The 14,259-nt window shown below is 39.7% G+C and overlaps 1 protein-coding gene and 1 long non-coding RNA gene across 2 annotated transcripts in view; both read left to right on the plus strand.

Annotated features, from left to right (window-relative positions):
• LOC129490299 (uncharacterized) overlaps positions 1-3,998 on the plus strand; it is a 67,919-nt gene extending 63,921 nt beyond the window's left edge. Inside the window, exon 7 of the long non-coding RNA XR_010113570.1 lies at positions 2,306-3,998. This is a non-coding gene — a long non-coding RNA (uncharacterized lncRNA). The remainder of the gene's footprint in view (positions 1-2,305) is intronic.
• The window catches only part of LOC129490288 (antiviral innate immune response receptor RIG-I-like), a 337,723-nt gene that overhangs the window by 241,456 nt on the left and 82,008 nt on the right, over positions 1-14,259 (plus strand).

Genomic DNA, 14,259 nt, shown 5'->3' on the forward strand with positions numbered 1-14,259 from the left:
GTGTCATAAGGCACATGTAATAGGGAAGCTCATGTGGTGATTCAATCTGTAGATGAGGGTGTTGTGAGCCTGGGACTGAAGGTGCCACAAGCAGTGTCTATTTCCTAGTCTGTCTTCACTTTCCACTCCCTATACCAGCCTGATGTCTCGGCTCTCTCTGTCACAACTGTATGGTCACCTGTCCTCAGAAAACTGAGTGCTTTGGCACAGGGGTCACCTCATGAGAAGGGGTGGTTAGGCCAGAGGAACCTCCACTAACTCTCCCACTAGTTTTAAAATATACCTGAGAAACACACATGAATTTAGGGAGGGCGGAGTCTTGTTATGGCTTGGAAATGGAGATCTTTGATGTTTCAGGCAATGGGTGATTGGTAACAGAGGTGCAGGAAGGGGACCATGGCTGATGTGGTAGGGTGGTAGGGAGAGGCCAAGGTAGTCGTACATATCCGGTCTGTGTGGCCTCAAGCTTGCAGATGGGTTAGGAGAGATTGTAAATGCAACCTTCCATGGAGGCACATTCATGCTCAGGGAGATGAATGCCTGCAGAGATAGGTTAGCGGCCACTTCTGACTGTGGGTCACAAGTGACTAGTTGCTGTTCATGGTTGGATGTATGCTGTTTGCCTGAGGATGTTTTTTGGTTTGTTTATTTTTCTCAAATCTGGATTTTGTAAATTTTTAGGCAGGGCATGTATTTTCCAATTCAGCTTCAGGACCCATTACTTCCATAGCCAGACTATTGATTTACCTGCCTAGCTTTTGTAGATATTGTGATATGCCACCAATACCTCAGTATTCCTGAATTTCCTTGAGAGAGTCTTGCTCTGGCAATAGTGGTCTCAGGCCAAGAAACCTTTGGGCTCAAGATCTCCAAAGGGGCTTTGGTCCTTCCTCAGTATCCAGTCCACCCAGCAGATGTGACAAGCATCCAATATGTGCTGAGCCCTAAGCTGGGGAATGCTGAGGATACAAAGACATTTGAGCCACATTGGCTTTCTGCTTTCAAGATACTTAAAAATGTAGTTTCAAAGACAAGACAAATTCATCCAAAGCAAGAGCCAACAATCAGGACAAATAGACTTATATACTCATTTGTAAGGCTCTGGCCACAAACATTCCATTTCAGAAAAGAGAAATCATAGTGAGGATCATGGCCATCAGAGAGGGCTCCTGGGTAGTTGAAGTTAAGTTTAACAGTGCAGGCTGTGGGTGAAATGACTCTTCCCGGTGGGAGAAAAACTCACCGGCTCACGCTGAAACTAGGGAATGGGCCATGGAGTTCATTTGGCAGTAAGAAATGCAGTGTATCTCTAGCAGAATATAGAAGGGCGGACTGGAGAGCAATTGTGAGAAAGATTGGAGGATCAGGATAGAGGTCTCTTGATGGAGGGAGGGCCTTTGTATCTATTTTATTTCAATCCCTAAGACTATTTTTTTTTTAAAGTAAGCATACTTATACATGGCACAAAATTTAAAAGGCAAAAGAGGTGTATAGCTGTCTCTTTCTCATCCCTGTCTCCTCCTGTCTTTCTTCCTCATGTATCTCTCTTTTAAAAAATGTTTTATTTTTATTTTGTATGGGTACATAGTAGGTGTATATATTTATGGGGTACGTGAGATATTTTGATACAGGCATACAATGCATAATAATCACAGGGTAAATGGGATATCCATCACCTCAAGCATTTATCGTTTCTTTGTGTTACAAACATTCCAATTATACTTCCAGTTATTTGAAAATGTACAATAAATTATTGTTGACTGTAACCACCCTGTTGCGCTATCAAATACTAGGTCTTATTTATTCTATCTAATTCTATTTTCTGTATACATTAACCATCTGCCCTTCTCCCACCCAAACCCCCACTCCTCACCCCACTACCTTTCCCAGCCTCTAGTAACCATGATTCTATTTTCTATCTCCATGAGTTCAATTGTTTTAATTTTTAGCTCCCACAAATGAGTGAGAACATGCAAAATTATTTTGCCATGCCTGGCTTATTTCACTTAATGTAGAGTTCTTCAGTTCCATCCAGGTTGTTGCAAATGACAGGATCTCATTCTTTTTTATGGCTGAGTAGCACTCCATTGTGTATATGTACCACGTTTTCTTTATCCATTTGTCTCTTGATGGACATTTAGTTTGCTTCCAAATCTTGGCTATTGTGTAAACATAGGAGTGCAGATATCTCTTCAATATACTGATTTCCTTTCTTTTGGTTATTGGTTATATGCCTAGCAGTGGTATTGCTGGATTATATAGTAGTTGTATTTTTAGGTTTTCTTTTTTTTTTTTTTTTTGACAGGTTTTTGCTCTGTTACCCAGGCTGGAGTGCAGTGGCGTGATCATGGCTCACTGGAGCCTCAACCTCCTGGACTCAAGCAATCCTCCTGCCTCAGCTTCCCAGGTAGCTGGGACCATGGACATGCACCACCACACTCAGCTAATTTTTGGATTTTTTTTTATAGAGACGAGGTCTCACTTTATTGCCCGGGTTGGTCTTGAACTCGTAGGCTCAGGTGATCCTCCCACCTCAGCCTCCTAAAGTGTTGGGATTACAGGCGTGAGCCTATGTTTAGTTTTTTTGGGGAATCTCCATACTGGTCTCCATAGTAGCTGTACTAATTTATATTGCCACCATCAGTGTACAAGGGTTCTCTTTTTCTCCACATCCTTGCCAGCATTCATTATTGCCTGTCTTTTGGATAAAAGCCATTTTAACGGGTGAGATGATATCTCAGTGTAGTTGTGATTTGCATTTCTCTGATGATCACTGACGTTGAGCACCTTTTCACAGACCTGTTTGCAATTTGTATGTCTTCTTTTGAGGTATGTCTTCTTTTGAGAAATGTCTTTTCAGATCTTTTGTCCATTTTTCAGTAGGATTATTAGATTTTTTTTTCTAATGAGTTGTTTGAGCTCCTTATATGTTCTGGTTATTAATCCCTTGTCCAGATGAATAGTTTGTAAATATATTTTCTCCCATTCTGAGGTTGTCTCTTCATTTTGTTGATTGTTTCCTTTGCTGTGCAGAAGTTTTTTAACTTGATGTGATCCCATTTGTCCACTTTTGCTGCTTTGGCTGTCTGTGCTTATGGGGTATTGCTCCACAAAGAAATCTTTGCCCCCAGACCAATTTCCTGGAGAGTTTCCTCAATACTCATGTATCTTTCAGAATTAATTTAGCACGGGAAGCGTAAATAAATTGATATATTTTCTTCATAAATGGAAACATGCTAGATACTGTTTTCCCTTTTACTTTTAATTATTATGAATATATCTTCTGTATATAATTTTCTTTAATGTTTGTACAGTCTTCTTTGGTAAAACTATAACATGACTTATTTTCAATCCTATATCCATGGATATTTCTTTTTTTTTTTTTTTTTTTTTTGCGACGGAGTCTCACTCTGTCGCCCAGGCTGGAGTGCAGTGACGCAATCTTGGCTCACTGCAAGCTCCGCCTCCCGGGTTCACGCCATTCTCCTGCCTCAGCCTCTCCGAGCAGCTGGGACTACAGGCGCCCGCCACCACGCCCGGCTAATTTTTTTTGTAGTTTTAATAGAGACGGGGTTTCACCGTGGTCTCGATATCCTGACCTCGTGATCCACCCGCCTCGGCCTCCCACAGTGCTGGGATTACAAGCGTGAGCCACCGTGCCTGGCCATATCAATGGATATTTTTTTTAAGTTTTTTTGTTCTACCAAATAACACTGACATGAACCTCATGTGTATAAGTTCTTGTACACTGGTATGAGTATATAACTAGGAGAAATTCCTAAGAGTTGAATTAATGGGTCAAAAGCTATGTGTATTTTAAATGTTGATATTGCATAATTGCCTACCAATTGAATGAATTTGCATTCTCACCAAAACTCTGTAAGGGTGCCTCTCTTCCTATGCTTGTTGACTCAATATTATCAAATTTTTTGGTCTTTGTCGAAATGAGAAGTGAAAATTTGTATTTTATATATTTATAAATTTGTTTGAATGTACGATAATCACCCTTTTGTTTCTTTTCTGTGAAATATCTCTTCCTATTCGTAGCTCACAGATTATTGGGCAAAAATCACTTATTGATGTATAAGTGTTTTTTAATATTAAGAAATTAACTCTTTATATATGTATCAGAAATACTTTTTCTTAGTTTGTCATTTGATATTTGTGATGAGTTTTTGTCACATGTAAATTTTTGAATTTTATGTAGTTGAATTTATTAGTCTTTTATTTTATGGCTTCTATGGGTGTATTGCCAAGGCTTTAATTGGGAGCTGCAGTAGAGGAGGTAGGAGATCAGTCTCAAATCCATCTCCCTGACCCATTGAAATTAGGGGTATGGATAGAAGGAAAGAAATATAACTAGGTGTTGGAAAATGGACTCCAGAGGGGTAAGGAAGCAGTCATGTAAATGAGGGGCCTGGTGTCTCATTGTCTAGATGTGATGATCGGATGAGTTTCAGTTCTTTTATACCTTTTGAGAGGCCTGGGGGTCCTTTTCCTGGGGAAGGAACTCAGATAAAACAAATATAAGTTTCAGCTTTAAGATCAGGAGGGTCAATTTTTATGTTTATTTGAAAGAATTGTATATGGGACTATTGTGTTGGTTTCAGTCCCCCTCTTTCTATTTATCAATTCCTGGATCATGGGGAATCTGATCCTCAATCTTTCTGGCAGCTTCATGCTGAGGAATGGTGTGGGCAGTTCTATACTATGGGTGACCACGTGGCCATCCAGGAATCAAAAGTTAATCTAATACTATCGTTTTCTTCTGAGACGCAATCTGTATCATTACTGTTCCCCACTTCCACCAAAGACATATCACAGCTGGATGGGCCTACCTGCAAAATAAGGCTCAGTTACATATACTTGGCTTATTTACCCACACGAAGTGCAGCAAAAATTATTGCCCATATGGGCTCTCCTAATTGGCTTTGCTGGAACCTCTCACAAGGCCATTTCAGTCAAAGCCCTGGGAAAATAACTTGTTCCTCCAACTGTGTCCCATTATAAAAGAAAACAGATTTTTATTAAATGTATGCAAGAAAACACTTTGCCGTGAATTAAGAATATTCACAAATGGTTTATAAATTCTGGAGAAATTAGGGAGAGAGAAAATGCCTCAAATTCTGTTTACAAGGGTATACTCTACTTAATATACTGTATTCTTAAAGGTTATGAAGAGCTTAAAAGAAAAAATTCTCCAGATTCCAAAAACTGAAATTCTCCAGACTTTTTCAAACAAAACTATAAAAAATTATTTCCGTCCCACATTAGTTCAGTCCATGCAATCAACTCCTGCTGTGCTTCATATTGGGTTAGTAATCTTTATAAGCATGTCAGCCTTTTAATTAAGAGGGACTCTAATTAAGAGTCCTAGAAATTTTCTGTAGGACGTTTTCTAGGACTCTAAGAGTCCTAGAAGTTTTCTGTATTCCAGTGGCACAATCTCCAAAGTTATCAGAAATCTGCATTCAAGACTTCTTTTCATGAAGTCCCCTAAATAAACAAGCTCTGGACTACATCTGACTATAAGTCACTTTTTGAAAAGAATCAATGCAAAACAACAATTGTGATGACAAAAGTCTTAGGAGACCCATAAAGACACAGTTGACAAGGAAATTTTTTTTCTGTTGGCATACAACAATTTAACATAATAATCATCAGTACTGACACCATATATTAAGACATATCAGAATTTTAGGAATCTCATATAGTCCTGCAACACATATTAATAGCACATCTATATAAATATAACCCAAAGGAAGTTAAATACCACCTCACATTTGATAATGCTTCCTGTATAATTCTAACATACCGAAGAAGTCTCTCTTGGACTTCAAGGAAGCTAATATACAAAAAAGTTAGTTTGAGGTTAAAAAAAAAAATCCTGAATTTAGAACTTGAAATTTTTGCTGTTGGGAAGTCTGTCAGTTATCAAAGATTTAAGACACTTGACATCACAAAATAGGATCACAGGTCACTATAAAATAGTTATTCATTTAGCCAAAAAGATAAAACAAGCACATTTACCCTTTGATAGGCGACTCAGTTTCCCAAACAATAAGGCCTAATAAAGGCAGCATGAGGCCCACTAAAAGTCTCTCCCTCTTCCTTTTCTTCCGCCTACAGTTCACTCAAAAGGTAAACAAATATTTTATCTCAATATTATACAAACATTTTATTCAAAAGAGAACATCAAATTTTACCTTTGTATGGTATATTTTTAATGTTAAAGCTAATTTTAATAAAACCTCAAAAACCTAATTTTAATCAGTTTGACTGTAAGGTAGGATTTCTGTAAACTTTTTTTTTTTTTGAGATGGAGTCTCGCTCTGTTGCCCAGGCTACAGTGATGTGATCTTGGCTCACTGCAACCTCTGCCTCCTGAGCTCAAGCAATTCTCCTGCCTCAACCTCCCTAGTAGCTGGGATTACAGGCCATGCCACCACACGCGGCTGATTTTTGTATTTTTAGTAGAGACGGGGTTTCACCATGTTGGCCAGGCTGGTCTCCAACTCCTGGCCTCAGCTGATCCGCCTGCCTCAGCCTCCCAAAGTGCTGGGATTACAGGCTTCAGCCACCACCCCTGGCCTGAGCCACCACACTCAGCCATCTTTTTATTACGTTTTACAATTTCCTATTAAAGAGTAGAGTAATGCTCCAAGAAAACCCTGTTATGACACAGGGGCCCAGACATTGGCCTTGCATCAGTGTGCTTTAGATGTTAATGTTTAATTTATAGAAAAACCCTGAACTAATTTTATAACTCAAAATCAGCCCTTACAAGCTCACATGCTCACCTTTTCTGCAATAGTTCCTGGGCATAGAGGGATTGAATGTTTTAATTTCTAGCCCTATGTCTCATGGAAGCAGTTCATTTTGATTGTCACCTTCTCCTGAGTCTGAAGACGAGGCTTCATTTGGTGTCAGTGCTCAAGATTTAGCAGGTATTGGTGTCTTTTTCGGACCCAGGAGTCAAAGGCCTTTGAATTATTAAATAATTGTTTGCTAAGAATTATTTAATAGTGTATTTATACTGCAGGAAACCCCATCATTCTCTCTAATATGTCACAAAATAAAACCCTGGGATTTGGTGTCCAGTAGTTACTGTCTGAAACACTTCAACCCAATATACAATCCATTGTATTAAAGTGGTTAGGTTGCTCCTTGCATTTATCTGCTAGCATTCTAGTGACAAGACTGTGACCTAGAGCCTCAAAAATGTGGTAGGCCCTGTGCCAAACTTACCAAAGTAAGATAGTTAACTTTTCTTTCCATCATTTAAAAAAAAAATGGTAACTGCAAGTATCAGTTTTGGAAATTCAGTATGAGGATAAATCTTTCATTTAAAAAGTATACAGCAAAACAAGGACAAACTGACAATCAGCACACAGTAATTTCTTTTCAGCTATTTTACAAGAGCCTCATCATACATTTCCAAGATTGGTTTCTGGATACAGTACTGACAACTGATTTAGGTGACTTACACCACTAGAATCTTCAAACTGGCGTAACACTTGTATGTACATATTTTGTTTTCAAGTATACACGTGAAGGCCCATCAGTGATAAATGGCTTAGGATTAAAAAACACTAGAAAGTCTTATAATTTTTTTTACAACTTAATCCAAGTAAATGTTATTTAATCTTAATAATGGTAAGCACAACTAAATTAGTTTGAGAGAAAGCCCAATCAATATAATTTCCTTAAAGAAAAAGCCAATTTTTTTCTGAATATTAAAACTTTGTACCCATAGAGCAGTTTTGCCTCATTAAAGGAAAAGATTTGAAACCATTATTGTTTTTTGTTTTTTTTTTCCCTTGGCTTCTTATATTTCTTTCTTTTTATTATTATTATTATTATTATTATTATTATTATTATTATTATACTTTAAGTTTTAGGGTACATGTGCACAATGTGCAGGTTTGTTACATATGTATCCATGTGCCATGTTGGTGTGCTGCACCCATTAACTCGTCATTTAGCATTAGGTATATTGCCTAATGCTGTCCCTCCCCCCTCCCCCCACCCCACAATAGTCCCCGGAGTGTGATGTTCCCCTTCCTGTGTCCACGTGTTCTCATTGTTCAATTCCCACCTATGAGTGAGAACATGCGGTGTTTGGTTTTTTGTCCTTGCGATAGTTTACTGAGAATGATGGTTTCCAGTTTCATCCATGTCCCTACGAAGGACATGAACTCATCATTTTTTGTGGCTGCATAGTATTCCATGGTGTATATGTGCCACATTTTCTTAATCCAGTCTATTGTTGTTGGACATTTGGGTTGGTTCCAAGTCTTTGCTATTGTGAATAGTGCCGCAATAAACATACGTGTGCATGTGTCTTTATAGCAGCATGGTTTATATTCCTTTGGGTATATACCCAGTAATGGGATGGCTGGGTCAAATGGTATTTCTAGTTCTAGATCCCTGAGGAATCGCCACACTGACTTCCACAATGGATGAACTAGTTTACGGTCCCACCAACAGTGTAACAGTGTTCCTAGTTCTCCACATCCTCTCCAGCACCTGTTGTTTCCTGACTTTTTAATGATGGCCATTCTAACTGGTGTGAGATGGTATCTCATTGTGGTTTTGATTTGCATTTCTCTGATGGCCAGTGATGATGAGCATTTTTTCATGTGTGTTTTGGCTGCATAAATGTCTTCTTTTATTTATTCATTTATTATTATTATTATACTTTAGGTTTTAGGGTACATGTGCACACTGTGTAGGTTTGTTACATATGTATCCATGTGCCATGTTGTTTTGCTGCACCCATTAACTCATCATTTAGCATTAGGCATATCTCCTAATGCTGTCCCTCCCCCCTCCTCCCACCCCACAACAGTCCCAGGAGTGTGATGTCCCCCTTCCTGTGTCCATGAGTTCTCATTGTTCAGTTCCCACCTACGAGTGAGAACATGCGGTGTTTGGTTTTCTGTCTTTAAGATAGTTTACTGAGAATGATGGTTTCCAGCTTCATCCATGTCCCTACAAAGGACATGAACTCATCCTTTTTTATGGCTGCATAGTATTCCATGGTGTATATGTGCCACATTTTCTTAATCCAGTCTATTGTTGTTGGACATTTGGGTTGGTTCCAAGTCTTTGCTATTGTGAATAGTGCCGCAATAAACATACGTGTGCATGTGTCTTTATAGCAGCATGATTTATAGTCCTTTGGATATATACACAGTAATGGGATGGCTGGGTCAAATGGTATTTCTAGTTCTAGATCCCTGAGGAATCGCCACACTGACTTCCACAATGGTTGAACTAGTTTACAGTCCCACCAACAGTGTAAAAGTGTTCCTATTTCTGCACATCCTCTCCAGCACCTGTTGTTTCCTGACTTTTTAATGATGGCCATTCTAACTGGTGTGAGATGGTATCTCACTGTGGCTTTGATTTGCATTTCTCTGATGGCCAGTGATGATGAGCATTTTTTCATGTGTTTTTTGGCTGCATAAATGTCTTCTTTTCAGAATTGTCTGTTCATGTCCTTTGCCCACTTTTTGATGGGGTTGTTTGTTTTTTTCTTGTAAATTTGTTTGAGTTCATTGTAGATTCTGGATATTAGCCCTTTGTCAGATGAGTAGGTTGTGAAAATTTTCTCCCATTTTGTAGGTTGCCTGTTCACTCTGATGGTAGTTTCTTTTGCTGTGCAGAAGCTCTTTAGTTTAATGAGATCCCATTTGTCAATTTTGGCTTTTGTTGCCATTGCTTTTGGTGTTTTAGACATGAAGTCCTTGCCCATGCCTATGTCCTGAATTGTATTGCCTAGGCTTTCTTCTAGGGTTTTTATGGTTTTAGGTCTAACATGTAAGTCTTTAATCCATCTTGAATTAATTTTTGTATAAGGTGTAAGGAAGGGATCCAGTTTCAGCTTTCTACATATGGCTAGCCAGTTTTCCCAGCACCATTTATTAAATAGGGAATCCTTTCCCCATTTCTTGTTTTTATCAGGTTTGTCAAAGATCAGATAGCTGTAGATATGTGGCATTATTTCTGAGGGCTCTGTTCTGTTCCATTGATCTATGTCTCTGTTTTGGTACCAGTACCATGCTGTTTTGGTTACTGTAGCTTTGTAGTGTAGTTTGAAGTCAGGTAGCATGATGCCTCCAGCTTTGTTCTTTTGACTTAGGATTGACTTGGCGATGGGGGCTCTTTTTTGGTTCCATATGAACTTTAAAGTAGTTTTTTCCAATTCTGTGAAGAAAGTCATTGGTAGCTTGATGGGGATGGCATTGAATCTATAAATTACCTTGGGCAGTATGGCCATTTTCACGATATTGATTCTTCCTACCCATGAGCATGAAATGTTCTTCCATTTGTTTGTATCCTCTTTTATTTCATTGAGCAGTGGTTTGTGGTTCTCCTTGAAGAGGTCCTTCACATCCCTTGTAAGTTGGATTCCTAGGTATTTGATTCTCTTTGAAGCAATTGTGAATGGGAGTTCACTCATGATTTGGCTCTCTGTTTGTCTGTGATTGGTGTACAAGAATGCTTGTGATTTATGTACATTGATTTTATATCCTGAGACTTTGCTGAAGTTGCTAATCAGCTTAAGGAGATTTTGGGCTGAGATGATGGGAGTTTAAGTCGCTTTGTAGGTCACTCAGGACTTGCTTTATGAATCTGGGTGCTCCTATATCGGGTGCATATATATTTAGGATAGTTAGCTCTTCTTGTTGAATTGATCCCTTTACCATTATATAATGGCCTTCTTTGTCTCTTTTGACCTTTGTTGGTTTAAAGTCTATTTTATCAGAGACTAGGATTGCAACCCCTGCCTTTTTTTGTTTTCCATTTGCTTGGTAGATCTTCCTCCATCCCTTTGTTTTGAGTCTATGTGTGTCTCTGCATGTGAGATGGGTTTCCTGAATACAGCACACTGATGGGTCTTGATCTATCCAATTTGCCAGTCTGTGTCTTTTAATTGGAGCATTTAGCCCATTTACATTTAAAGTTAATATTGTTATGTGTGAATTTGATCCTGTCATTATGATGTTAGCTGGCTATTTTGCTCATTAGTTGATGCAGTTTCTTCCTAGCCTCGATGGTCTTTACAATTTGGCATGTTTTTGCAGCGGCTGGTACCGGTTGTTCCTTTGCATGTTTAGTGCTTCCTTCAGGAGCTCTTTTAAGGAAGGCCTGGTGGTGAAAAAATCACACAGCATTTGCTTGTCTGTAAAGTATTTTATTTCTCCTTCACTTATGAAGCTTAGTTTGTCTGGATATGAAATTCTGGGTTGAAAATTCTTTTCCTTAAGAATGTTGAATATCGGCCCCCACTCTCTTTTGGCTTGTAGAGTTTCTGCTGAGAGATCAGCTGTTAGTCTGATGGGCTTCCCTTTGTGGGTAACCCGACCTTTCTGTCTGCCTGCCCTTAACATTTTTTCCTTCATTTCAACTTTGGTGAATCTGACAATTATGTGTCTTGGAGTTGCTCTTCTTGAGGAGTATCTTTGTGGCATTCTCTGTATTTCCTGAATCTGAATGTTGGCCTGCCTTGCTAGATTGGGGAAGTTCTCCTGGATAATATCTTGCAGAGTGTTTTCCAACTTGGTTCCATTCTCCCCGTCACTTTCAGGTACACCAATCCGACATAGGTTTGGTCTTTTCACATAGTCCTATATTTCTTGGAGGCTTTGTTCATTTCTTTTTATTCCTTTTTCTCTAAACTTCCCTTCTCGCTTCATTTCATTCATTTCATCTTCCATCACTGATACCCTTTCTTCCAGTTGATCGTATCAGCTACTGAGACTTCTGCAATCTTCACGTAGTTCTCGAAACTTGGCTTTCAGCTCCATCAGCTCCTTTAAGCCCTTCTCTGCATTGGTTATTTTAGTTATACATTCATCTATTTTTTTTCAAAGTTTTTAACTTCTTTGCCATTGGTTTGAATTTCCTCCCATAGCTCATAGTAGTTTGATCGTCTGAAGCCTTCTTCTCTCAACTCGTCAAAGTCATTCTCCGTCCAGCTTTGTTCCGTTGCTGGTGAGGAACTGCATTCCTTTGGAGGAGGAGAGGTGCTCTGCTTTTTAGAGTTTCCAGTTTTTCTGCTCTGTTTTCTCCCCATCTTTATAGTTTTTTCTCCTTTTGGTCTTTGATGATGGTGATGTACTGATGGGTTTGTGGTGTGGGTGTCCTTTCTGTTTGTTAGTTTTCCTTCTACCAGACAGGACCCTCAGCTGCAGGTCTGTTAGAGTTTGCTAGAGGTCCACTCCAGACCCTGTTTGGCTGGGTGTCAGCAGTGGTGGCTGCAGAACAGCAGATTTTCGTGAGACTGCAAATTCAACTCTCTGATCGTTCCTCTGGAAGTTTTGTCTCAGAGGAGTTCCCAGCCAAGTGAGGTGTCAGTCTGTCCCTACTGGGGGGTGCCTCCCAGTTAGGCTGCTTGGGGGTCAGGGACCCACTTTAGGAGGCAGTCTGTCCATTCTCAGATCTCCAGCTGCGTGCTGGGAGAACCACTACTCTCTTCAAAGCTGTCAGACAGGGACATTTAAGTTTGCAGAGGTTCCTGCTGACTTTTTGTTTGTCTATGCCCTGTCCCCAGAGGTGGCGCCTACAGAGGCAGGCAGGCCTCCTTGAGCTGTGGTGGGCTCCACCTAGTTCAAGCTTCCTGGCTGCTTGTTTACCTAAGCAAGCCTGGACAATGGTGGGCGCCCCTCCGCCAGCCTCGCTGTCACCTTGCAGTTTGATCTCAGACTTCTGTGCCAGCAATCAGTGAGACTCCATGGGCATAGGACCCTCCGAGCCAGGTGCGGGACACAATCTCCTGGTGTGCCATTTTCCAAGCCCATTGGAAAAGCGCAGTATTAGGGTGGGAGTGACCCGATTTTCCAGGTGCCGTCTGTCACCCTTTTCTTTGACTAGGAAAGGGAGCTCCCTGACCCCTTGTGCTTCCCGAGTGAAGCCCTGCTTCGGCTCCCACAGGGTGTGCTGCTCTGACTGACCTGCACCCACTGTTTGGCACTCCCTAGTGAGATGAACCCGGTACCTCAGATGGAAATGCAGAAATCACCCGTCTTCTGCCTCGCTCACTCTGGGAGCTGTAGACCAGAGCTGTTCCTATTCGGCCATCTTGGCTCCCCCCTCTCGCTATTGTTGATTGAATTGAATTACCTTGGAAATAAATACCATTTAAACATTTCTCTCACCTACTTTTCCAAATAACCAATAATAATGTACTATTTCGGTTCAGAACTTAGAAGAATAAACCTTTTATTATTTTTTGCCAGGAACTTTAACATTTTTATAGCTCTCTAGTTCATTAGAGGTAAGCAAAACCAAACAAATTTTAAATGCTGGTGTCCACCATCAATTTTTGGAAGCTTGAAAAAGGTAGCTTAGGAACTTTGGATAAGTAGAGCAAATGATGAGTTACTGGAAATGCATAGGAAACAAAATAACTATTCATGGAACCAAATAAAAGCCTTCCTTATGTTAGAAACTAAAAACCATCAATGGTTTTATTAATATGTATATATAAGTAAAACCTAAAGAAGAAGAAACAGCAAATAAATGCAAATTAAAAGAAAAAACAAACAGGAAACCAACCTGAAAATTTTCTACTCAGTTTAACTTGGAGGCTATAGTGTTACCCAGAGCCAAAAAAACACATGATGAATACTTTGTTCCTGATGCACAATTTAATGTCTTTAAGTTCACCAGTACCACTATATATTTTGTGCAATTAAGAAATTCACTGTAGGCTGGGTGTGGTGGCTCATTCCTGTAATCTCAGCACTTTGGGAGGCCGAGGTGGATGGATCACTTGAGGCCAGAAGTTTGAGACCAGCCTGGCCAACATGGTAAAACCCCATCTCTACTAAAAATACAAAAATTGGCCAGGCATGATGGCACACGCCTATAATCCCAGCTACTCTGGAGGAGGCTGAGGCATGAGAATTGCATGACCAGGAGGTGGAGCTGAGATCATGCCACTGCACTCCAGCCTGGGTGACTGAGCGAGAATCTGTGTCAAAAAAAAAAAAATCACTTTAGGTATGTGACCAGTAAGTATGATACTTTAATGATAGTATATCTATGCAGAAGAGCAAATACAGCATGAAGCAATGCAAGCATGTAGGTGAAATTTGGTTGTTGCTATATCTGGCTTCTATCTGGCTTCATGGTTAACTATATTAAGAAAGAATTGCCAAACTGCCAATGTGTTTCTTTACAATATTTCTTATTTTACTTTCATCAAGACTAAGATCTTTAATTATGAGCAGTGTTAATTAGCCAAAT

Source organism: Symphalangus syndactylus, chromosome 9, assembly GCF_028878055.3.
Source record: "Symphalangus syndactylus isolate Jambi chromosome 9, NHGRI_mSymSyn1-v2.1_pri, whole genome shotgun sequence".
Taxonomy (NCBI): Eukaryota; Metazoa; Chordata; class Mammalia; order Primates; family Hylobatidae; genus Symphalangus; species Symphalangus syndactylus.